Source organism: Triturus cristatus, chromosome 3_2, assembly GCF_964204655.1.
Source record: "Triturus cristatus chromosome 3_2, aTriCri1.1, whole genome shotgun sequence".
Taxonomy (NCBI): domain Eukaryota; kingdom Metazoa; phylum Chordata; class Amphibia; order Caudata; family Salamandridae; genus Triturus; species Triturus cristatus.
Genome location: NC_140584.1, coordinates 6,717,352 through 6,743,272, shown reverse-complemented (window position 1 = coordinate 6,743,272; position 25,921 = coordinate 6,717,352). Strand labels below are relative to the sequence as shown.

General features: G+C 44.3%; 1 protein-coding gene and 1 non-coding gene across 2 annotated transcripts in view; both read left to right on the top strand.

Annotated features, from left to right (window-relative positions):
- The window catches only part of KIRREL3 (kirre like nephrin family adhesion molecule 3), a 4,147,526-nt gene that overhangs the window by 2,826,437 nt on the left and 1,295,168 nt on the right, over positions 1-25,921 (top strand). The gene's annotated exons all lie outside the window — the stretch shown is intronic.
- Positions 11,771-11,934, top strand: LOC146856672 (U1 spliceosomal RNA). Its single transcript, XR_014980275.1, has one exon. It is a non-coding gene; the product is annotated as a U1 spliceosomal RNA (small nuclear RNA).

Sequence of the window (25,921 nt, the reverse complement as noted above, 5' to 3'; positions counted from 1 at the left end):
TTTGAATCTTGTCTCAATGAATATGCTAAGAAATTAGTCCATGCAGCAAGGGTTCCGTTCCCGGCAGAAAAGGCACCTTACACTGGGGGCATTTCTTACCTTTGCATTTGTGATCGGCTGCTGTGTAGCACCTCACCCTGCACAGTCTGTTTTAGGGATGCATTGAATGACCCCAGTGTGTGTGCTCAAGGAGTTTTGAGAGCGGCAGAATAAATTACATCTTGGACATCTCACCTTCTGATCAGCGATGCAGACATAGACTGTGGGGTTGGTCTCCAGACTGATTACAACCCCCCTGGGTATGTTCGCCTGTACATCAGCTAGCTCACAGTTCCACTAGAAACCCCTCTTACCAAGGAGAGAATAGTTCTTGGCAACTATCAAACATGACAACTGTGTCCCATCAGTGATCGTGGAAATCGTACAATACTTTTCGCTCAGTCACTCGTGCTCACTTGGTCTCGGGGTGATACACAGAATAAATGGTGGGGACGTTTTTCAATAATCATTTATTGAACCAGCATCATTCTAGTGTAAAATAGGTGTGCTGAAACAACCATAAGACAGTAACAGCTATAAATGAATATAAGCACCAACAGAGTAAAAGGATGGTAGATTTCTACCATAGTGCTAAAACAATGAATACAGGTAGGTATTAAAATGCATGACAGTAAAATGCGTACTCCTACGATGCAATCCTATCAAGATGTACCAAAGTGTACCTAGCATGTATGTAGGTGTAAAAGCCAAGAATCCATCTAGGATAAAGTCAACCCCATTATCTGAATTGAGATACTGTGGGACCACGTCTTGGTCTCAAGATGGACACCCCGCAAGGGATATCAGACTACTACGGGCTGGAGTGTATGCATGCAGGAACCTCAGCATCTTGCGCCAATGTGTCCACATGGAAGTCCTTTTCTCCTCTGTCTGTCTTAGCAAGATATGGTGTTTATATACCCAAAGTGGTACCATCAGGGGTTCTACCTTGCTGTGTCATATTGGACTTAGGATGACGGAAGGAATGACCCTTATACATAGTTATTATTCAGGAGATGGAGGTGCTGCTGAGTTTCCAAGAATCCTCATACTTAATGAATGAGGCTAGTGTTCAGGGAAAACCCCACGTCCTGTAAGCAGTACCGTAACTAGGTAAAAAGGTCAGTCCCAAGACCCGTTATGTAGTGTAATGGTACGGGAGAATGTAGGTAAAAGGTTGAGTTGCTACCTCAGCCTATATTGGGGTACCCATATGAAACATAATACTTGGCATATTTTACAATGCATTTCACTTTGATGAGCTGTCTGTGTGTTGTAGAGTTAGTCACAACGGTACACACATACTTGGCTCCTAACAAATCCTGCCGTTTCAAGATACCATGAAAGTGATTTTCATGATGGAGAATGTAAAACTGTATTACTTTTCACCGGCTCTTTGGATGTGAAGAACTTCCACGATCCACTGTAGTAAAGAACTTTTAGTGTGATAGCAAAATAGTTCTCAAAAAGACCCAGTTCTCCAAAGTCTTCCAGTCTATCAGGAGGTATTTCAAGTGCAGCATGGGCTTCAACCGCTTTAAACCGGATGACTGCATCAGTAGTGCTGCGATCCATTAGTAACCCTGCTATGCTAGCCACAAGACACATGTTGATCACGCCGGTGGTAAAGTTGAGCAACCACCACTATTTTTTTTCATTGACTTCACTATAGAAGATACTCTTTAAAGGTCTGGAAACGCCCCCTCCCAACCCCAAACAATAAAGGCCACTATTCTGAAGGTCCCAAATGCTGTTATTTCTGCTTTACTCTGTAAAGGTTTAGAGAGGTTTTCCAAAAATGTCACTGCATAAAACACATCGTGGGGCATTAACCTAATGCCCATGGAAGCAGAGCTGAAAGGAATCATTTGGCTACACGATTGGGAAAGGATTGCAAGAATGCTTTTAAGTGCTTGCATAAAGAAAAAAAAAGCCCATTTAGGATCTGACTGGGAAAAGATTCTCTTGCAAAACTGAAAGGGGCCAGAAATCACATCACGTTTTGTTACACAAAACTGTGAATAACCCTCAATTTGTTTTTTTTAATGCCTGGGATGGAGTTTACGTATTGCCTTACATTTCAATTTGTCTGGCTTTAGTTTGTTAATATATGGTTGATGTAGTTTGACCTGTGGCATGCTTTGAACTTTATAAAGTTGCGCATACTGTTGTGCCGTCGATTCATCGATGATAACAGAATAGCAGCTCTCATGGTAGCCTGTATTTTCAAAGAATCTCAAAATACGAACCGCTAGCACCACCTAGAGATGCAGACCTTGGCATTTGTCAAGTGGTGGGTACTGCCTTTAAAACATGCTCTTGAAGCAGCAACCTTTCTTGTGTTTCTCAAGCGAATAGGCTTTAGACAAGATGTATAGTCAAGAAGAACGCGCTTCTGAAGCTGACGTGTTAAAATAGATTATCTGGCATCAAAGCCTCGTGCACCAGTGTAATACACCACCCAGTGCTAATATTACATGCTGCAGAGCAGCATGTACACTGTGCCATGTTTATTTTCTCCTCTGAGTATTTGCAAGTGAAAGCCTTCATGCTCCAGTGGTAGTTGTTGATGAAATCTCATATTGCTTTCACAGAAAATGAAAGAAAATAGAAAGATCAAACAGCTTCGAAGTGTTCATTCAGCGTTTGACATGTAATGTCTTTATATTACGGCAACATATATATTCAAATGTGGAGGTACAGATTAACATAGACTTCAAACATAAGCAGACAAAAATGCTTTACACTGAGTGGATGAAAGTTCACTTTCAGAGCAGAGAGTAGGGCCTGATGGGCAGAGAAGCATCGCGCATGTCTGGTAATAAATAAAATCTGATTTCCTCAGTTAACACTGCAATTAAAATATAAATTTTAATGAATGCTCAATGCAAAGCATCAAAGTGGATTGCTGACTAGCTATTCACCCTGGTGGAAATTCCAGTTGAGAAGTTACAGATGGTTTTACACGAGCCATATGCTACGCTTGGTTTGTAAAATAGTCTATTGGCTTCTTTGAGTATTTTTATTTAACTACCAGAAAGATGCTTGTTTTCTTTCTGGACCAGTGGAATTTATTGTGCAGCAGAGTTGCCCAGTAGGAATAATTTGTAACTTGCAACTTAGAATTTGCAGCAGGAGCAGATCCCTTGTTTAGACGCTTGAGAGGACACTTGATTGGCCACTACACGTGTGTCACGCCAATTGCTTCTACCTGCCTTGGTTATGGGTGAGATTCCGTATCAATCAACCAGACCCCTTTGGCTGGTAAATAACAGAACAGAGTGTGGTTAAAACGTGCAATATGGAGTCTGTGAATGAACGAGACCGTTGTCTACTGAGGTGCTCAGTGGCAGAAGCATGGAGTCTGTTAGCTGGATGTTGACTCTTTAAACAACACCTCAGTTCATTGTTTTATGTTTTAATATTATTTCTATAGCACGAGTGAGCTTTGGATAAACACACAGTATACAGTGAACATATTGGCCATCACTAGTAAAAAGTGAAATTGGCCATGAAAGACACAAGCGTAGGTTTTTATTTAAGTGGAATGGAAGCAAGGTAAGGTCGATGCAGCTTGAATAACAAGTAAGGAATTCCAAAACATAGGGGTATTAAAAGAAAATGATGAGGGTTCCCGTGTTTAGTACATGAATAAAGATGGGTGCAGCCACATGAATGTAAGGGGGCAAAACAGAGCTGAGAGAGGAATGTGTGTATATATATTTTTCCAGGAGAAGGGTTTGGTGATATTTATGCGGCGGGGTTCAGCCGCGAGTAACTCACCGCCAGCTAGAGCGCCATCGCTGCCCACAAAAGAACCTTTGTTTGGAGGCTCGTGAAAACGATAAGGGTTCAGCAGGCGACACCAAAGACTGGCTTCTATATGGTTTCCAGCAGCCTTTAAAAGAGGAATGCGACGGAGCCAACAGTGAGAGCGCTAAAGGACTTTATTTGAATGATTGAACTGAGGATACATTGTGGCATCACCCACTAGAGGGTTCAAATTGTGTTAAACAGCAAACCACAAGTTCCAGCATACATTGCAAAGACCCACTGGAGGACGCCCACCAGGGGGCGGAAACTACAAAAGGAACTAATTGCGCTGGGGATTCCGTTTAATGCGATGCCAAGGCTCACCCTTTGAGAAAGGTCAAAGAGGACTGCCTATTGAATTAAATAAATAAATGTATCCCTCACTGTCGGGAGTGCAGCTCGTTTCTTCTTCTTCCAGGAGAAGGGTTTGGTGATATAGATATATATATGTATATATATATATATATTCACAGAAAAAAACATAGGTTTCAGGGGTGTTATAGTTAGCTGGACATTTCACTCGTACAAAACCATTGAAATTCCCCCGTTATAGTTAGTTCAGCTAACTATAACTCGCGCGTCCGCAATGCAGTAATGATGACGTCACATATTACATCACTGATTACATCATCCTTGTGATAGAGTGGCAGACCTCCTCTCATCCTAATATAACCTTTGATACACACATTCAAAAATAGAAACTAACATTTTGTGGGACCCCCTAAGCAGGCCTAGGGGGTCAGGGTGTTTCTACCCTGCCCCCTTTTTGCGCTCTGCGCGTTTTTTCTTCTGTTTTCTTGTGCCTCGGTTCTACCAAGGCACAAGATGGCTGCCAACACTTCCTGGTTTGGAGTGTTGACAGCCAATTAGCATACAGCTCGTGCTTGGCAGTGTGCGCGGATCAATCGCGGCCATAGATATATATGTGATTTTGATTTTGATTTTCTCAGGAACTACTGAACGGATTTTCACCATTTAAGCAAAAGGCACGACTCTGAACCAAGGTCTACCTTTCTGCCAAATTCCGTTCAGCAGTTCGGGCTGTAGCTGCAACTAACGGTCCCTATGGAAAATTGCATGGGGAAAACACGTTTTGGGACCCCCCTTTTTTCTCGGCCCCCGCTTAATGAATCACCCCGAGATATATATATTACACACACTCACTAAAAAAACTAAGGTTACAGGGAAGGTATAGTTAGGAAGTATCATTAAAACCTGTACAGATTCACAGAATAAAACAAAGATTACAGGGAAGTTATAGTTAGGTTCAGATTTTACACACTAAACCATGGAAATTCAACAGTTATAGTTAGTTATCTCAAGAAACTATAACTCGCGCTGCTAATTACCCCACATATTACATGAGTCATGGGGGCTGCTTGCAGGAAGGAGTTTGGAGGAAGGCGCTTGCTGAATTGGGGCCACTAACTGCATCTTGTCAACTGCCCGATTGGAGCTCTGCTGTAGGAAGGGGGAGCCATCACAGTTTTTTGCCTTACCGCTGCCGCTAAGGACTCAGTCCCACAATCCCCTGCTTCGCCTACCAACTGCATCGAAGCACAGGCCATTATCATGAGGGCGCTGTAGTCTCACAGTCCGGGAGTTGCTTGCAGGAAGGAGTTTGGAGGAGGGTGCTTGCTAAATTAGGGCCACTAACAGCATCTTGTCAACTACCTGATCAGAACGCTGCTGTAGGAAGGGGAGAGCCGTTGCAGTCTTTTGTCACTGGGTCCCACAATGCCCTGATTCGCCTACCACCTGCAACTAATCACAGGCCATCAAAAAGGTGCTGCAGTCCCACAGCGGAAGATGCGCCCAGGCAAAGCCTGGGCCAAGGGCGGCCGTCTGTGCCCATCTGCGTCCAGACGGGGCTGGGCTGGGGCACCCCCATTGAATTCTGTTGTTGTGAATTTGGCAGGGGGCTTGAACATTTACTTTGGACCAAGGTACTGTGGGATCTATGAGACCTGTGGTTGTTCTGAAAATTTGCGGATTTGTTTGTGGGGGATAAGCGAGTACATTTATAAGTTATTGCTTTACTCTCAATATTCCCGTATGGGGAAAAGGAAAGTCGAGGTAAAAATGCAAATGACAAAAGACCAAGGAATTGCACGTCGTTTTTTTTCCTATTTGAATAATGCAGTGGATGTTCTAACTATTGAAATCCTGTCTCTCAAAGAACATTGAATTTTTTCCCAGCAAGATTTTGAAACGCTAGTGATAGTTGGAGCGCCCATCGCCTCTGACCTGGGAAGAGTTAATGAAATCTCATCTGGGGGGATTCTAGCAATTACCTCGACAGACCTAACTTTACAAAAGTTGCAAAATAAAGGTGTTACGGGGGATAGCACTGCTAAGCCAAATGGGAAGGGTTAAGGTAAAAAGTCAATAGGAGCATTAACGCACTCCAAACCTTCTATTCCAGGACCCCCAATAAGAGTGATTAGTGGAAAGCAGACCCTGGTTAAAGAGACCTCTACTCAGAATGCCCCTAAGAGTTTGCTTAATAAAGTTTTATCAGCTTTAGATAATCTTTCTTCTAGATTTGACATTTTGAAAAACAGAGTGGGCACTCTGGTAAACTCTCCAGGTATTTTGAGGGAACAAATGGAAACTTTTTGAATGAATCCCCTAATATCCCGCTAACTCCTGTGATTAATAATCAGAAATGCATTAATGTTATAGAGAAGCAGCTTTGTGAAAGTCAGGGTCTTTTTTCTGTAGTTAAAACTGCTACTCGAGACTATTGCGTCTTGGATTGAAATAGTAAAATTGTGTCTAACTCGGGGATGACTCATGGTCTGAACCCAAGGGAAATTACTGATAAATTAGATGGAGAGTTATCTGGCCGCCTCTCTAGGAAAGAATCTGTGTATGGGAATGCCCACCGCTATCTTTGATGACTCTAGCTGGGGCACTCCCTGTTGTCTCTATCTCTAAAGATATTATCCCTCTTCCCCCGGCCTGTACACCTTATGTTTTCTTTTGGCTAGCGTCCCCCCTGCAGGAGCCACTGTACAGAATGATTTTCAGTCACTAAAAAATAAGGTAGTTCACTGGCTAGCTGATCAGGCCTCTTCAGAATCAAGATCCCTGCAGTTCGATTAAATAAATATGGTACCCAGAGTATGTTGGATAGGGAATACTCCCAAGTCTCTTAGTGGGGATTGTATCATAATCAATTTTTCTAATAATTATAGGGCTGGTCATTTGTTAAGACAGTTTGGCTTGGGGTCTGTGCCATATATATATATTACCTACTGGTGGTCGCCAGTAGGTAGTTATAGTTAGGACCTTGTTTCCATTCAAAAAGCATTTTTTCTTTTCCCAATAACTTTGGCGCCGGTTGACGAATCATCGCAAAATTTTCAAAACCAGTGGGGCGCTCTGGTCTGCTCCTGTCTTGATAGTTTCGGGGTGATTCGCCAAACGGGAGCCGAGGAAAAAAGGGTAGTCCCAAAACAGCCCGAACTGCTGAATGGAATTACACCAAACTTGGCAAAATGGTAGCCCTTGGTTCAGAAAGAGACCTTTTTTTTAAATGGTGTAAATCCGTTCAGAAGTTCCTGAGAAATTAAAAAAATAGAGGTTGGAAAATCAATTTCCCATAGGAAACTTTAGACACAGTTATAGCCGAAACTTCTGAACGGATTTACACCTAATTTGGCACAAATGTAGCCCTTGGTTCAGAAAGAGACCCTTTTTTAAATGGTGTAAATCTGTTCAGTAGTTGCTGAGAAAATCAAAAAATAAAAGTTTTGATATTTAGAGGCGCGGTTGATCCGCAGACCCTCCCAACCATGAGCTTTATTCTAATTTGCTGTCAACACTCCAAACCAGGAAGGGTTGGCAGCCATTTTATGACTCGGTAGAACAGAGTCAGAAGAAAACAGGGAAATAAAGGTTAGAAAGAAGAAAAGGGGGCAGGGTAGAAACACCCTGCCCCCCTAGGCCTGCTCAGGGGGTCCCACAAGGACGCTTAAAAAGTATGCGTGTCGACGATCACGAGACGTGTACATGCAGCCGCTTGCATTGGGACCTTAGTATTGAAAGTTTTCACCGTTTACGATCACCATAATATGTTTGTGTTCAGAGGCGCAGTATATATTTGGGACGCGCTTCATTGAGGGTCGTAATTGCTACAGAGAGCGTGGCACTCAGACACCCCAGTGTGTATTATTACATTGCAATCTATGGCAAAATACCTACGATGTATTATCTTTGATACACCATCTTACTGACTTTTTTGGCTCTATTGTTGCCTTTGGACGAGTTTGCTGTGTTCAAGAACTGCTAAGTTTGTGTTGGATGACAGGGTCGCCCTTTCGTTACTTTGCTAGAGCTGACCCTTACAAGACAACATCCACACTGGGTTTTTTGCCATCTGATTACCGATTTCTTAAAATTCCGATTCGGTAAATACCGAATCCAGAAATCCAGAAATCAGCCACCTACATCTCAAGTGCCTCAATACCGGTCGGTAACGGGATATTTACCGAATTTCGGCCGTTACCGACCGGTATTTGGCTTCCTACATATGGCCCTTAGTGCTTCCCACCATTGTAGGAAACACCTGCCATTCTAGAACCTGTTCCCTTTCTCCTTCGCCTATCATTCGTGGGTGGATTCTCTGTGTTCTTTAACTGTCAACTGTCAACGATGTATTATCTTTGATACACCATCTTACTGACTTTTTTGGCTCTATTGTTGCCTTTGGACGACTTTCCTGTGTTCAAAAACTGCTAAGTTTGTGTTGGATGCCAGGGTCGCCCTTTTTTTACTTTGCTAGAGCAGACCCTTACAAGACGACATCCACACTGGGTTTTTTGCCATCTGATTACAGTGGGAGGACGGACATTAACTCTCTAATCCCAGTTTACCTAATGACTTGTGGAATGCCTTGAAAAAGTCTGATGAACAGACAAAACACGTGTCGGCTAATCGTGTGCTGGGAAATTTAAAATATTTTTGGATATCAATAAAGAATGTAAGAAAGCATGAACATTGACCTCATTGGATCTCTTTAGCTGATCAATATTGCTGTAATTTGTTTTGTCGTTCTCACTATATGGAGACATACTTAAGGGTTTCTATACTTTACCATTACGGTTATGGACATTGACAAGACTTAATGGTGTGCTGTAATAGCTTCTTTCGTGTTTTCTATTCTTATTTATATAAACCAACTCTCACATACAATGCCTTTTATTTTTGTACCACTGAGACATATATTCGCTCACCAACACACGAAAAAACACACTCAGTCACCCAAACAACTGTTTCCACATGCAGTCTTAAACTCATACACCTAGTCAATCAACCACTCACACATCTATGCATTGAGTTACACACCCCCACCCAACCACACACACACTCAGTCTCCCATATAAATACTCAGCCAACTAATCAATAACTAATATAGACACTCATGTAGTTAGTGACCAACTGATGCAGCAGGTTATACAACAACAGAGACAGTGATGCACACATTCACATAGTTTAGTTACTAACCCATGTATTTAGTGAGACACTTTTAATTACTCACTTAAGCAGACAGTCAGACAGCTACTAAATCCTCCATCCAGACAGTTATATATCCATTCACTCTTCAATACAGATTGCTATATATATAATACACATTTAAATTTCAAACAAAACCACATTCACTGGATGATGTCATCAGCGATGTCATCAGTGAAGTCATTTGAGATGTCATCAGTGATGTCATCAGGGATGTCACTGAACATGTTATGAATGATGTAATATGTGACATCATCAGCAGTGCATTGCGGGCGCGCGAGTTATAGTTAGCAGAACTAACTATAACGGAAGAATTTCCATGGTTTTGCATGAGTGAAATGTCCAGGTAACTATAACACCCATGAAACTTAATGTTTTTTCAGGGAATTTCTAAGGTTTTTTAAATGCAAATTTCTAACTATAACATCCCTGAAACCTATGTTTTTTTCAGTGAATATATATATATATATATGTAAATATTTTGGCATTTCCACCCTACCGCTGGTTTATTTCTATAAACCCTCGTCCTCCCAGTTGGTCCATCGTTGGGTTTTCTCTCAGGAGGTTTCAAGACCAGTGGAACGAGTTAGCATTAGGAATTCTGATTGGAACATTGCTGTGTCCAATCCCTATGAACCCTTAAACGGCCTGGATGACCAAGATTGACTAGAGACGAAGTCTGTCCTCAATATGACCTCTGAGGCCTTGACCACAAACACATCGCTCAAGGTTATGTCTTTGAACATTGCTCGGCTGCATGAGGAATTTGGCGACTGTGTGTGAATTTGTCTCTTTCTGTGTATGACATAACTCTGCCGGAGATGTGGGACATGAGAGGTTGATTGCCTTTGGACAGTTATGTCTCCTTTTCGATCAACGCCTCGTCTTCCAAACGGGGGCCTCATTTGTCAAAGTGAATATATGTCATAAAGCAGAAATGATCAAAGGTACCTCGTCGCACATTTAGGTATCCTCCTTTCTTTTAAGAACAACTCCAGGATTGTATGCATTAATGTTTATAATGCTGTCCATTGTAGGGAAGCTGAGGAAATGTGAGCTTCTCTTGATATCCATCTCCACCCGTTTTGCGGTGGTAGTCCTGCCACTTATACTGCACTGTGGGAATTTCAATTTACATGTTCAGACTGTTATCTATATGGGGGGGTGATAGGGGGATATTCTTCAGTATCAAGTTTATTTGAAACACTGCTCTAAAGGGGTCTAAAATTAATGAGTTGTCCGGTGAATTTAATCTGGTAAATCTTCTGACCAAGATAATTTGTGTAGCGATGGCATAACTCCTGCGTTTAGGGGTACTGGCGGTGGCTCTATTATTGATTATATTTATATTTCTGTGGGTCTATACACTTCTCTTAATTACTTTTCTGTGCAGTGGAATACATTTAGCAACCACCATCCCCTGGTCATCAGTTTTCAGTGAGAAACTGATCCTGTCGAATCTTATCATCACTTTTTTTTAACAATATGTTTTATTATGTGTTCATGGTAAATACCGGGCCGTAGCCCCATTTATACAGTTTGAAAACAATATGTATCAGGAATATCGTTACCAACATAAATATGTAACCCCTGCATAACCCGCAGGTACAACAGCAAAAACATTGCGCAGTTAGTCTCAGATCTCACAAGTCTATGATTGTCTAATTGAATGAATATACAAATGATTTCATATTGTAGTCCGAGTCATTCAGTGACCAATATTATTAGGGAAACATGTCCTATCAAGGGTCCGGAGCTGGAAGGGGCGTAACTCTATCCCCCTGTAAATTGCCCAATGGGACCATATTTTCCTGTGCTTCTGGGGGCAGCCTCAAGCTTGGAACACTGCGATCTCAGCACCCATACAATCATCAATGGCCTTTTTCCACCTATTAATCGTCGGGGGGGATTCCCCCTTCCACAGCTGGGCAATATCGCGATTAGCAATGTTAAGGGCTAGAAGGAGCAGTTGCTGCTTATACCGGTTCCCACCTATCCCATCAGTGCTATGCAGTAAAAGCAAATTCGGGTCAAATGGGAGATCCCACGTCAGCACCTCGCCCAGACAGGCTACGATCTTCCGCTAGAATGGCTGCAATACTGCACAGCTCCAGACAGTGTGCATGAAAGTCCTTTCTTCCGTCCCACATCTCAAACATATGGGGGACTGAATAGCACCCATCTTCCAAAGACGGGATCGTGTGTAATATATGCGGTGAATATATTTAAATTGCTTGAGACGGTAGCACGATGACACTGCCGCACCTCAGGGGCTAGCTAAGAATTCGGTCCAGTCATCGTCAGTCAAGTTGGTTATATCCTCCAACCATGCCCTTCTGGTATTATGTAGAGTTGCAAGGGTGTGCATTGTCAGTGTTTGATAAATGTGACAGATCTTATACTTACCTGGCAGGGGAGACACCATGATCACGAAGGTGGTTCTCCCAAGGTGAGGCTCATCCATTGCACTTTGGATGTGATGACCCCTGCGATGTCTCCAAATGCGGGATACTCAACTGCATAATTTCTGGTAGTGGGGGGGTCTGTTCGCGCTTTCCCCTATAAAAAAAATCAACAAAAAAATTCTGAAGGATCTTATGAGCTCCTAAGTCGCCCATTAACAAGCATCCTTCCTGAGGGTGGAATTCAGGCAAGCCATCCATCGACTGAATTAGGGGAGTGAGAGCATGCCTCAGCCGGAGGTATTTATAAAATTGATTCTGAAATAGATGAAACTCTTTCTGCAGTTGTGGGAACGATTTTAAGCTTGTACCCTGTACTACCTCACCCAAAGTGGATATACCCACTAGGTCCCACCCTCAAAATCCGGCTAGGGCCGACACCGAGCGAAGGTGTGTACCGTGCCACAATGGTGTCATTTGCTTGACCGTATACCTCCAAAATTGGACCATAGTGCTGCTGGCGGGGGGTAGGAAGTCCAAGTTCTGCATACTATATAGGAGCTGAATAAGGGGAGTGCCCTCCATTGCCATGTGTTCAAGCGCAAACGCATGGGTCTGTTGGCGAGTTATACCACCACTCGTTTATAATTAACAAATGGGAGGCCGCGTAATAGGCATACACGTCCGCTGCCGCAATGCCTCCGCATTACCTCGACTGTGTGCACGTACTCAGTGCAACCCGGACCTCCCCGTTGCTCCAGAGGAATTTGTTGTGTATGGCATTAACTTGTTCGAACCAAACCCGCAGTGTGACTTCCTGTAAGTTCTATAGCCTGTAAAGTAGTCTGGGCAATGAGACCATTTTAAAGATCGTCGATCGCCCATATAATGAGAGCGGGAGGGGAGACCAGATTGCCGTCTCATCTTTAAGACTAGAGATGAGTGGGTTAATATTGTGTGCCCAGGAGATCTTTGGGCAGGGCGACATGAAAATGCCCAGACACTTAAATCCTGCAATCACGCAAGATAGCTGCATGGTCCATGTTTCATGTCCCTGATTCCCAATAACACTGACTTGGAGGGGTGATTATTGAGCCTGGTGGTCTGGCCAAACACTCGAAGAATCTGCAGGATATGGGGTCCCGAGAACCATGGATCGGTCATGAAAAAAAGGACATTGTCCACGTATAGTGCGATGTGGTCAGATCGGGACAAGGACCATTCAAAACCTGTGCACCCATGCCGCCAAGGGTTCCACGGCGAGGGCGAACAATAATGGAGACAGGGGGCAGCCTTAGAGATGCCCCCTGAAAACAAACCTACCACTACTGTCCAGGCTGAGTGGCTGCTTTCAGCTGCCACCACCAGACATGTTTCTGGACCCCTGGGTAGAGAGCCTGCTGCTCTCTGGGGCCTGAAACAATGCACATCCTGGGACGAGGTGCCAAGCCTCCTCCCCCAGGATGGGCAGGGTTCACGAAAGGGAGGCTTCAAAGTCTTGCCGCCTTTGTGAGCTTCCCCAGGCCACTTGCTGCTCCCAGCAACTGGTCCCCACTGGTTCTGACCCCCACTTTGGGCGAGAGAACCGGCCGGAAAAACAAGTGAGGAAGAGAGGTGTGCCCACCTCTGCCAACTCCACCCCTCAGGTGGGGAGGCGACGTGAAGCACAACTCTCAGTCCACGCCATCTTGAAGATGGGGGGACAGCCAACCAAGGACAGGCTCATGTCCCGCTCCCACTGGAGGGTGGCATATTAGGGGGTGGACCCACCCCAGGGAAGGGACCCATTGGTCCCTGCCTTTTACCTACCTGTAACACCTCTAAATATAGTATTTAGGGGCACCCCTGAAACTTGCTTCCTCAGACAAGAACCTGCAAGAAGAAGAAGGACCGAACAGCCTTGCAGCAGCTAATAAGAGGAAGACGCCCACTGACTTGGCCCCAGCCCTCCTGGCCTGTCTCCCCCTCGAACCTGTTCCTGCGAAATCCCGATGTGTCCTGCAGCCAGCAACCTCAAAAACCCAGGAGGACCTTCCTGCCTTGAACTACAAAGACTCTGTCTCCCGTGAACACCGGATTTGTTCATCTGCAACCTCTGGCTCCAGCCGGACACCGCGGATCCGCCCCACTCTCCAGCCGCCGCCCACGGCCCAAGCTCGAGTGGGCAAACACGAGGAGGTCACCCCGGCAAACCTGACCCGGGATCCGGCGACCCCTGACCTGCCTCAAGCCTCCAGCCAACGCCTGCAGCCTAAATCCAGAAGGCCCCTCTAACCGCGACCAGGAGCTGGTAAGAAGATCTGACCCCAAAAGGCACCCCTGCACCCAATGCCCCAGGGCCTTGTTGGCCCAAACTGACTGTGCCTAGCCAACCCCTAACTTCCCAACTTACCTCTGGAAGTGGTGGTCGCACCCAGAAGACCTTCGTCCCCGAGCCTACAGTGCCTTTGCAAACCGAAGGTTCCCAATTGAAACTAACAGGGCACCCAACGTCGAAACAGCACCCTGCACCTGGCCAACCAATTGCCGCTGAGGGTGCACCTTTGATGCTACTTTGTTTCCCCATTTGCCCTGAGCTAAAGTCCAGGAGCTTTGCTCCCACAACCCAGTGGCCTACTTGCCAGCAGTCACCAACCGGAGGCCCCCTATCCCTCATTGGATAACATTGGGCCTCAGCACTCTGCACCCGGCCGCTGAGGGTGTATCGAGAGTGCATCCTTGACCCTGGGGGAACCCTGGTTCTAACCGCAGAAGCTCAACTCCAAAGACCGATTACTTACCTGATAACCGTTAACTTCATTTCTCTCCTTAGGAACCTATTGACTGTTTTGCTCTGGAAAATGGTCTAAGTGTGGAGTTGATTTGCATGGAAACCTGAAAAATAACAATTGTGCAAAACTGACTTTACTTACCTTTTCTCTAGGAGATGTCCCAGTGTGATAGCTAGGCATATCACACTGAGTAGAAAAAGTAATCTCAAAAGTAACCTAAAAGTAACTTACCTATAATTCTTATTGCAAAATCGATACAAAGTATATGTACAGCATTCCACAGTATTGCATTACCAGTAAATCAAACTGTAACCATTTCAAAGTACATTTACAATTGCATTTCAAACTGTATATTTACTGCAAAGTATTTATCAACTTACCTGTGCCAGGCTTGCTTGATTCTAGGAAATAAAATAACTAAAATAATAGTTTTATACAAAAACAATTGGTCTGAAGTTCAGTCTTTGAATGTGTAAATTCATTTGCTGACTGAATGTATACAACAAATGCTTAACACTGTCCTCTGATACTGCCTTACTGATCGACCACTCCACCACAAATAGAGAGTGAGGTGCTATCTAACTTTACCTCTGCCTACCTTTGGGGATCCACTGGACTCTGCAAACTATACCTCACTTTGGTATAGTATATACAGAGCCAGCTTCCTACACCGCCCTTGAGATTACCGGCCGCATTCCGACTGGCAGACGTGCTCTGAAGCCAGTCGGAATGACCGATCGCATTCCTTTCCGACCGACTCCATCGTAATGGGTCATTCGGAAGGGAATCCGATCGGCATTTTGCGATGCGGTCGGAATGGTTCTAACAGACGGTCGGAGCCGTTTCTGACTGCATTGTAATCGTGCCCTAAGAGCGACTTATCCAGATTGCCATAAGAAATTTTGCCACACCAAAGACATGGAGCCAATATGTGCTAGTGCTCAAAATTCAAAAGCAACCTGGTGGTTCCTAGAACCCAGATTCTTGCAAAGTGAAACAATCCATTTTTCCCAAAATCTACTGCACTGGTGGCAAAAGAACAAAACATGTGCCAGTGATTCTTTTGCCTCACCCCATGCAGGGCATTGATCATCATGCGCTCTATCAGCAGACCAAATAGTAGTAAAAGATATGACCAGGTCAAGGCCATATCTGAACTGCGGATATTGTTTACGTGCCATAGGGCGTTACCTCATAACTCATACTTGGTTTAAAATTGATAAAGGACAGTGTGAGGCTACCCGTACTCTTGGTCACTATATACATGGCTGCAGCCTCCCAATATAGATTTTTAATCTTTGCTCTAGACAGCTGGCACAATTGCTCAGGGTAAGACCAAAATATATCTAGGCTCAACCTCTGCAAGAGTGTTTTAACAGCGTAGATCCATGGAATTTTTGCTACACTCAGGTGACCCATAAGATCTCTAACACCTTCTAGATAGGATCCTAATCCAACGGTCGACCACAGACAATAGCAAAATAATAACATTATTCATCTAATTTTGTGCAGAATCTTCCTCTGTGCAAGATCAGGGTATAGGGGTACCAGAGGCGTGCTTATTGGGAGAGAGAACAGAGACCTCATGAACCTATGCTCAGCCTTGGCAGTGCTAATAGTGTTTGATGAGCCCCATAATTCAGCATCATACAACACAGACCCAATAACTACCATTATAAATCTCCAGAGCAAGAGCCACCCTCCTAGAGGAAGTTTTGTGATGAACCTTCACCAGGTTTGAGGACTGTTGGATAAGGATCGAGTCTACCTTTTCGATCTGGGGGGTCCAACTCATATTAGGGGTCATACATATACCTAAGTAATCAACGGTGGATATCCGATATTCAGGCAGGACGAAGCAGGGTAGGTGAGACGGCAGTGACCGATCTTTAACCAAGTGTCCCACACTGTGATCGAGGCCCTCCAGTCCTATGGAGTATTAGACACCTCGTATTGAGGTGGAAAACTTCATCGGCTCCCTACTAGGGGTCACAGGCATACTTAACTAGGTCATCCTCGAATAGCGGGGAGACCTCTCACCCTATGAGGGAGCAACACTGAGGATCAAGGTCCTGAAGAAGTGCCGCCCGACGGTTGGGCATTGACGTCACAAAACATGTTGACCACTTGTTACTAAAGCTATCCTGGTACCTAAGGACCACAAGATAGCAACACTGTTTTTACTTAGTCCTGGGGCCCATATCTGATTAAATAGGTTTCTACCTATTTTAAGCCACTTTTTATACACTAGAACTCACCACTCATATTGCCCAATTGCACTCACCATTTAAGCTGTCCTCAGTTCAAAAGAACTCCACTAAAGCAGCCACCAGGCCCGTCAGACATTGCAGCCATGGTGCGCCGTATTGTAAATATGGTGCATCCATGGTGGAACAAGTGTGTCGTATGGAGGTGCAGGAAAACTGACGAAATGCGTCATTTTCTTATAAATATGCCCCTAGATTTTTTTTCCGCCATTATATACAAAACGAATGAATATGATTCTGTATATCATTGAAAACAAGTAACGCAACAGTATACATTAACAAAATAATTTTATAATCTATTAATATTCACTATAACCCACTTAGAAGCAAAATGAATCAAGTAAACATATAGATTATCAATATTTATGATCAAATATTAAAACGTTATGCATAACATTTTATAATGAAACATCTATAATTTATTATTTAATATAAGATAGAAATTTGCCATTTAGAATATAGAATAGAATTATAAATAATTTATTCAATAGTTAAGCTTTTTAAAAGTTAAAAAGAAATGTAAAAACATTAAAATTGTAAAAATGTATACAATAAACTAAGTAAATACAATTTTACTTTAAACCGTAAAAGAAAGAAATGCAACCAATATATATTAATAAATTCACACTATAAATAAATGAAAAAATATCAATTACACTTAAACCAAAAAAATAAATATTATCTAAATAAAAAAGAAATGTATAGTATTTTGAATACATTATAAAAAATGTTATCACAAATATTAAAAAGAATTCATCAATATAATATAACAAAACAAAAAACACATTTGTATTAAAATAAACATTGTCTCAACATATTGACAAAAATATTTTCTCATAAAATTTGAAGATAAAATTACCAATTATCACACCTATTGAATGAAATTGTTTCTATGTACCATTGAAAACAAATAAAGTAACAATGTACCTATACATTAACAATATTTTTTATAATTCACTTTTAATATAACCCACTTAGAAGCAAAATGAATCAAGTAAACATATAAATTATCAATATTTATGATCAAATTAAAAAAGTTTATACCTATACTTTATACTGTTCTAAATATTACATAACTGCTGTTTAAACAAAGACAAAAAACTTTGGGGAAGCGTAAACTACGATCATCTAAACATCCAGCTATTTTAAAGACCCCTTTCCTGTACTGTGGAATCTCGAGCTGCCCTCAACCTCTAGTAGCTCCTACATTCCATTTGGGGGAGGCATGGGTGTATTCTGAGCCAGACATGATCATCACCTCAGGGGACTTTTTTGTTACTGTGGTAGTTTCCTCCCTTGCCTACCCGTCGCCATCCAATATCTTACCCTCTGCGAAACGGAAAAAGTGAGGGATGCAGTTGAGGCTGTCTGGGGAAGTATTGGATCAATCCACTATGCAACATTCATCCATCCCTTAGACAGATAATGTCAGGAACAAACTTGCCTCTCTGATTCTGATAAGTTTAATTGCATTCTGTCCCACTGTACGAATAGTTGGAGATATTTGAAAACAAACTGTCAACGTCATTGGGGCTAGGGAGTCTGTGTGTTATAAGTGCCTTACTAATAGATCCATTATCAATGCCTCAATACAGACATCATCTTCAGCTGGTATTGGTTTGTCCCCAACTTTGCTTAGGCATTTATCAACAGTTGACCATCAACCATGGCCTACACCGGGCTCTTTGCGGGCAGCCTGGACATATCGCCAGTCTCCTCCTTGGTGGGCGAAACTACAGAACAAGGTCACCCAATGGTTACACACAAATATTAAGCTTAATGCACAACTGTTGCAAGACATTCTATTTGTTCGTGTAGTGGGCTGGGTAGGCCCTATGAAAAAGGAATCTGAGGGTGATTGTAATATTGTAAACGTTGGCAACCAATTAAATAAATTTGGCACTTTAATGCTCTATATGAGGCAACACTGTGGCTATTTTTAATAAGGGGAGCTGATTCAATCTTAATTGGGTTTTATCATATGATGAATAGCCAAGGTATTACCCTTAGGCTACCTTAATAGGGATCTAAGCATGAAGCCTGCCATGTCAAACGTAGTAATTTGAAAGTCACCTCTGTGGAACACACATTTGAGGCTCTTCCTCCAAAGTACCTGTGTATGCCAGGGATTGGAAGGGAGCCCAGTTGAATTCCCATCTGTTAAAGTTTAGTCTCTGTAACAGTTTAGAGCAAGTCGTCCCCACTTGCCTAACGGCAGGGGGACATACATCAATAATTGATTATATATTTACCTCAAGGAATTTCTTGAACCGGACTGCAGATGGGACAATTTGCCCCAGTGTTTTTAAAGATCATAACCCATTGACCAGTCTGAGGGACTAATGTCACCATGGGGAACAATGGCCAAATGTAAGTTTGGAGGACCGTTAACACGGCAGACATCCAGCGTAACCCCTTACAGACCACCTGTCCCTGAATAATAGCTGCCCTACAATTCAGCCAAGATCTGTTTATGTAGCTGAGAATTTTACCCAGCTGGGACTTAAATTAGAGCTTTTTTACTGAAGCCCCAAAAGACTATCAAAGCGAAATATCCATCCTAGTTTGACAGACCGTGTAGAAAGCAGATAAATGCCGTACATAAAAGGAAAATGGACATGTGGAATAAAATCTGGAATAATTTGGTTATCTCCTGCAGATTAAGATATACTGGGGTGTTTTGGTGCAACATCAACTGTAATAAGTTATTAAATCATCATAACAACATGTGTGCTAATATTGGCCGTATGACTGGGTGTTTCATTTTTCTAAAATCTATTGCCCGCCGGTACCCATTAGCAATGTCACTGAACAGTCCATCAAATAAAGACCCTGGCCCAGATGGGGTCCCCATGGACCTCTACAGAATTGATGTGGGTCTGTGGTCACCATTAATTACTAATCATGTCAACTCCTGAGTCCTGTCACTCAGCCATCATTGTCCCTGTGTTTCAAAAAGGAAATCGCATGAATCTAAGTTGTTATAGACCTATTTCCTGGTTAGATTCTACATTGAGGGGTCATCCTTAATAGATTACTGTTGGACTTGGCCCTTTTTGCAGGGTCAACCCTAAACTTTTTGTCTTCCTCCTGTATTTTTTCTGACCTGTTTTTGTTGGTTTTATGACTCTGGGCACTTTACCACTGCTGATCAGTGCTAAAGTGCATATGCTGTCCCTGTAAATTGTAATTTATTTATTTATTTTTGTGTTTTATAGAGCGCAAACTTGACCCGTTAGGGTATCAAAGCGCTTTACAGGATTAATAGGTTGTACACAAAAGACATAGGCGGGGGGAGAAAGAATTTGGGAATAAAGACAGGTACATACATTTTACAAGAGTGAGAGGTCCAAGGGCTCAAGGGTGGTATGCCCGGAGTTGCCGGGTGGGTAGCATACCGTAAATCCAAGGTGAGGTAGTCATAGGATATAAAACAAAATCACTGAGGGGAGTGCAATGCAGGAATTTGGCGAGGAATTTGCCCATCAGGAAGGTTTTTGCCTCCTTTTTAAAGCGTGCTAGAGACGGAATTCTTCGAATAGCAGGCGGGAGTGAGTTCCATTTTCTTGGTGCTGCCCCAGAGAAAGCCCGACTGTAGGTTTTTTTCCATTCGCAAGCGTGGAGTCTGGAGAAAGAGGTCTCTGGCGGACCAGGAGTTCCTGGCTCCTCGGCATATCACGAGTTTCGTGATGAGAAAGGCTGGGGATTTGGTGTAAAGAGCCTTGTGAGTGATACAAGCCAATTTAAGTTGGATTCTTGCCTCAAGAGGGAGCCAGGTCAGAGCTTTCAGGTGTGGGAAAATGTGGTCGAATTTCTTTGAGCCTGTTAGCAGTCTGGCGGCGGCGTTGAGGCAGGCTTTTAAGGGGGCCAGTGAGATCTTGGGTAGGCCCGAGAGGGTAGAGCATCCATATTCGAGTCTGGAGATGACTAGTGCCTGGACTTCCATTTTTAGGTCCGGAGTGTCGTGGAAAGGTTTCAGTTTTCTTAGATAGCTCAGGTGAAATCTGGCGGTTTTGGCCATCAAGTTGATGTGGTCACGCATATTCAGGCTGCAGTCTAGGGTTATTCCAAGGGATTTGGCTGAGTCCACTATGGTCGGTGAGCAGTTTAACGCTGTGATCGCCTTAGTCCATTCCTGGATGTCAGGGTTGGTTTTGGGTCGGGAGATTAGAAGAAATTCTATTTTTTTGTTTTCAGCTTGAGCTGGTTAGAGGTGAGCCATCGGACCGTTAGCTTCAAGGCCTCGTTCAGGGAAAGAATCTCCTCAAGAGAAGCGATTTTGATGTAGATCTGGGTGTCGTTGACATACATGTGGTAGGAGATATTGGCGGTGCGTAGAACTTCTGCTAGCGGTTCAAGTAAAGATTAAAGAGGGTAGGGGTCAGGGTTGATCCTTGGGGGACTCCGACCATGATCGTAGAGGCAGCGGACAAGTTACCGTTGATTAGGAATCTCTGAGAGCGGTTCTGGAGGAAGGACCAAAACCATTCGAGAACGGGGCCATCCAGTCCCATCGTGAGTTTAAGGCATCCGAGGAGTATTTCGTGGTTGACCTTATCGAAAGCCGAGGATAGATTTAAGAGGATAAGGAGACAGGTTTTGCCTTGGTCAAGGGCTTAGAGAGCATCATCCACGATGTGTAGAATGGTGGTTTCAGTGCTGTGCCCAGGCCTGAAACCGGATTGGAAGTCGTCTAGCAAGTAGAAGTTGGTGATGTGTTGGCTCAACTGCTGTTGCACACATTTCTCCAGAACGTTGGCTTGGAGTGGGATATTGGCTATAGGTCTAAAGCTGTCAGGGGAAGCAGGATTCAATGTATGTTTTTTTTAAGATGGGGTGATTTAACCGGTCTTTAGAGAGTTGGGTATCGACCCCTGAAGAAGGGAGGCGTTGATTATTGCTGTCCAACTAGGAATGATAGATTGGGAGGTAGCGGCTAAGCAGTTTGAAGGGAGTGGGTCGTTGAAGTGGTTGTTTGGGTTTAGGGAGGATAGAATTTTTTAAACAGAATGGTCGTCATAAACTGTGAAGTTGGACCAGTGCGCTAGGTTATTGGGTGAAATCTGGGGGGGCAACGCGGAGAGACGAGGCAGTTTCGGAGGGGGTTGGGAGTAGGAAGCAGATCTGAGTTCGTTTCCTAGGGCAGTAAATTTGTCAGAGAAGAAAGAGGAAAATTACTCGCATGTTATTAGAAATTTGGGGGTTTCCTTGGAGGTTTTTGCCAATTTGTTAGATTGGTGTTTGACCATTTCGAAGAGCTTGCGAGGTCTGTTCTTGGCGTTCCCCAGTTCTGAGCTGAAGAATTCTTTTTTTGAATTGAGGATGTTCCGATTATAGGCATTTCTGGTCTGGCGGAGAAGTTTTAAATGGAAGGCTGAAGGGTGCTCTCTCCAGTTTCTTTCTGTGTGCCGGAGGGTTCTCCTTTCATTGTTGAGGGATCCGTTGAACCAGGGGTTTCTGTCTTTGATTTGGGTTCTTTTTAGCTTTAGCGGAGCAAGATCATCCAGAATGTTAGACATAGTAGTGGTATAGTCATTTGTGAGGTTGTTGACCGTTGTGATATGAGGGGGAGGTCAATCTCGCAGCGTGCAGCCAGTTTCCTGAAAGGAAGGTTCGTAGTGTCTCTAACCCAACGTTTTGGAATCTCAGGTTGCGGTGCCCTTGTCTTGTGGGTGCCAGGTAAGTGGAAGGTAATAGCCTGGTGATCAGACCAGTCGCATGGGTCTATCGAGATAAGCTTGACCGCTGATTCTTAAGCGATGATCCAGTCAAGAGTGGCGCCTTTCGAGTGTGTTGGGAGTGTGCAGGCTTGGGTAAGGGCTAGGTCGGCCAGGAAGTTTTTGATGGCGTTGTCCTGAGGGTCCTTGAGGTCATTCCAGTGGAGGTTGAAGTCACCCAGGAAAATGTCTTTGGAATTGGGAGAAACCTTGGCTGTGGTGATTTCCATGAGGTGGTCAGTAAAGGTGTCCTTCATGCATGGGGGTGATAAAACATGTGCAGTCTGCACAGTTGAATGGCGTTGCTGCATATGGAGAGTGCAAGGTATTCGCAGGAGTCTGTCGGATCTGCCAGAAGTTCGGATACGAGGAGGTTAGGGTGGTAGATGCAGGCAATGCCTCCCCCCTTACTTTTTTTTGGTTTTGTTTTTGATTGCCTGTCCAGCCTTGCGATATTATAGTTAGGAGGGACTAGGAGGTCTAGGCAGGTAGATGAGGATTCACTGAGCCAAGATTCGGTCAGGATTGCTATGTCAGATTTTTGGCTCAGGATGAGATCAGCGACATCGGCGGCATGCTTTACTGCGGAGCGGCTTTTGATTAAAAGGCCGCACAGAGGGGGGTCGGGTGTGTGTCGTGAGTAGAGGCGGAAATGGGAACTTTTGCTAGGTTGTTATTAATAACTCCTCTGTTGCGGAGAGTAGCTGGTCAGTTGGAGTTCATTGCAACTGTATGGATAGCGTGTTCGCCACTCAAATCAAGAGGACTTGGGATTTCGGGGGCTGATTTGTAGGTGTGGAGGAGGGCTAGAATTTCCTCCTCCGAGAGGTGGCAGGGCTGCTTATGCGGGCGAAGGCGTCTCAGGGATTGTGGTAACGGGTGATGTAGGGGCTCGGTGAGGGGGGGAGTAAAGTTCTGCGGGAGCTTGAAGTTCGAGAAGGAGAGTTCATTGAGCTGAAGGATTGATGCCCTTTAGTTCCAGAATGGAGTTATGGATACTCTGAGTTAGACTGGCTGCTTTGTGGTGCAGGGCTTCAATATCCATAGGTGAGGGGAGAGCTTGCGGGAAGGAGGTCAGTGGTTTAGGGACGGTTCTGTTGGTATGCACTGGTAGCATGAGAGTTGGGCTAGGTCGGCCGGTGTCATAAACCTTTGGAAGAGTGGCTTGTGAGTGGCTAGGCGCGCTTGGCGGATTGCCAAGGGATAGTTGATGCAGGTGTTATCTACTCTGCAGGTGTATGGCAAATGAGTCATTACGGAGGTGGGGGACTAGTGACTCCATGATTGGCTGTTTGATTTACTTGTCAGACCCTAGAACAGTGAACCATGTGTGCCCAGGGCCTGTAAATCAAATGCTGCTGGTGGGCTTTCAGCACTAATTGTGTCACCCACAAAAGCAGCTTGTAAAGTGTGGCTCAGGCCTGCCCGTGCAGAGCCTGTGTGCAGTCTGGGACTGCCATGTCGACTTGGCAAGTGCACACACTTGCCAGTCCCTAAACCTTCCATTTTCTACATATTAGTCACCCCTAGGGCAGGCCCAATGTACTCCTGTGGGCAGGGTGCATTGTATGTAAAAGGTAGGACATGCCCTGATCTGTGTGGCATGTCCTGATTGTGAATTACAGCCAATTTCGTTTTCACTACTGCAAGGCTATCTATTCTCATAGGCCAGAACGGGCAGTTTGGATTATAACATTTTATAATCCTAACTGACCCAGGGAAGAAGGTAGAAAAATGAGTTTAGTATGCCTGAACTCAGAATGTTAAAACACATCTTTTAGTGTGGCTGATTTTTACCTTCTGTGTTTGAAAATACCCACTTTTAGAAAGTAGGTATTTTCTTACCTAACTATCCAGTATGCCTCTGCTAGGTTTGTGTATTCCATCTCTGTTTTTTGAGTGACAGGGGGCTGGAGAGGGCTTTGGCTCCAGCAGTCTGATGTGTCAGGGCTGGGCTGAATAGGACCTGCATTGAATAGAGAGTAGGGGGAGGAGATTTCCTTTCACTTGCATGAGCCTACATAGAATAGAAAGTAGGGGGAGGAGATTTCCTTTTGGTTACCTGGGCCAGGCCTGCTTTCAACAATGCTGTCTTCACCTCCTGCCAGGAAGCTGCACCAGGGAGGACAGAACTGGTTTTGACTAGGTAGAGACACTCTCTGCCTTCAGAGTTAGTAGTATAAATATTGGGCCCCATACCCCAGAACTTTAGATCACTTCTGGGAATCAAGACAAACCTTTGCCAAGGAGAGAAACCAAGAACGCTGAAGGAGGAGACTGCCCCTGTGCTTTGTGCTGTTGGGGTTGGCCTGCAGTGGTTACTTATTGCCAAAGAAAGGAGAAAAGCAACTTTGTGTGAACTTCATCATCTTGAGGAAGATCTCCAAGGGCTTGAAGCTGAGCTTGCCTCCTGCTCTGAAGTCTCAGGGACACATAGACTTCACCACCAGCTCCCCTGAATTTCCTTGCTGGGAATTCTACCCGCAGGGAGGTGCCTGCTGCTGTTTGTGGGACCTCTAGAGACTGCGTGTCGCTGGGAGCTGGAAGCGCGATGCAACGAGGAAGAAGTGTGTCGCCGCTGCAGCTGTTGCCGTCACATCACCGATGAAGTGTGCCTTCACCGTTGCATCGCCGAAGAAGCATGTCGTCGCATCACCGGAGAAGTGTGTTGCCACCGCAGAGGTTGCCATTGCATCACCGGGGAAGCGTGTCGTGGCTCAAGAGTTCACAGAGTTCGCCGCACGGCCATCGGGCGGGCACGCATCACATCTAAGTTGTCGTATCGCATCAAAGACGCCATTTTGTCGCATCGCACCAAATAGTCGCATCGCATGAAGGCGCCATCTTGTCGCATCGTAACCGGAACACAGTAAGAAATAGACAGTTCGCCTCTTCTCCGGTAAGGAACAGACGCATCGCCTCCCCTGCGCAGCAGTAAGGAACAGGTGCGCCACCTGCCCCGAAGCAAGGAACTGACGCATCACCTTCCCTGCGACCTTTTTGTTTATGTTGCGTTACGCATCCAAGGTACTTTGAGAGTAAAGTGTCACACGTTACCATCAACATTGAACTAAGTTATTTCTGCCATTTTAAAGTCATATTCTTCAAATAGTATTGTGGATTTTTGTCATTTGGTCTTGTGTTAAGTCTAGTAAATATTACTTATTATTTTCTAAACTGGTGTGGTGTTCATTTGTAGTGTTTTCACTGTATTACTGTATGTGTTCACAAATGCTTTACACACTGCCTCTGAGATAAGCCTGCCTGCTCGTGCCAAACTACCAAGGGGGTGAGCAGGTGTTATTTTAGGAGTGCATCCCCCTTTCCCTGACTAGAAGCAACGGTCACTATTTGGACAAATGTGCAAGCCATTGCCAACTAGAGACCCCCAT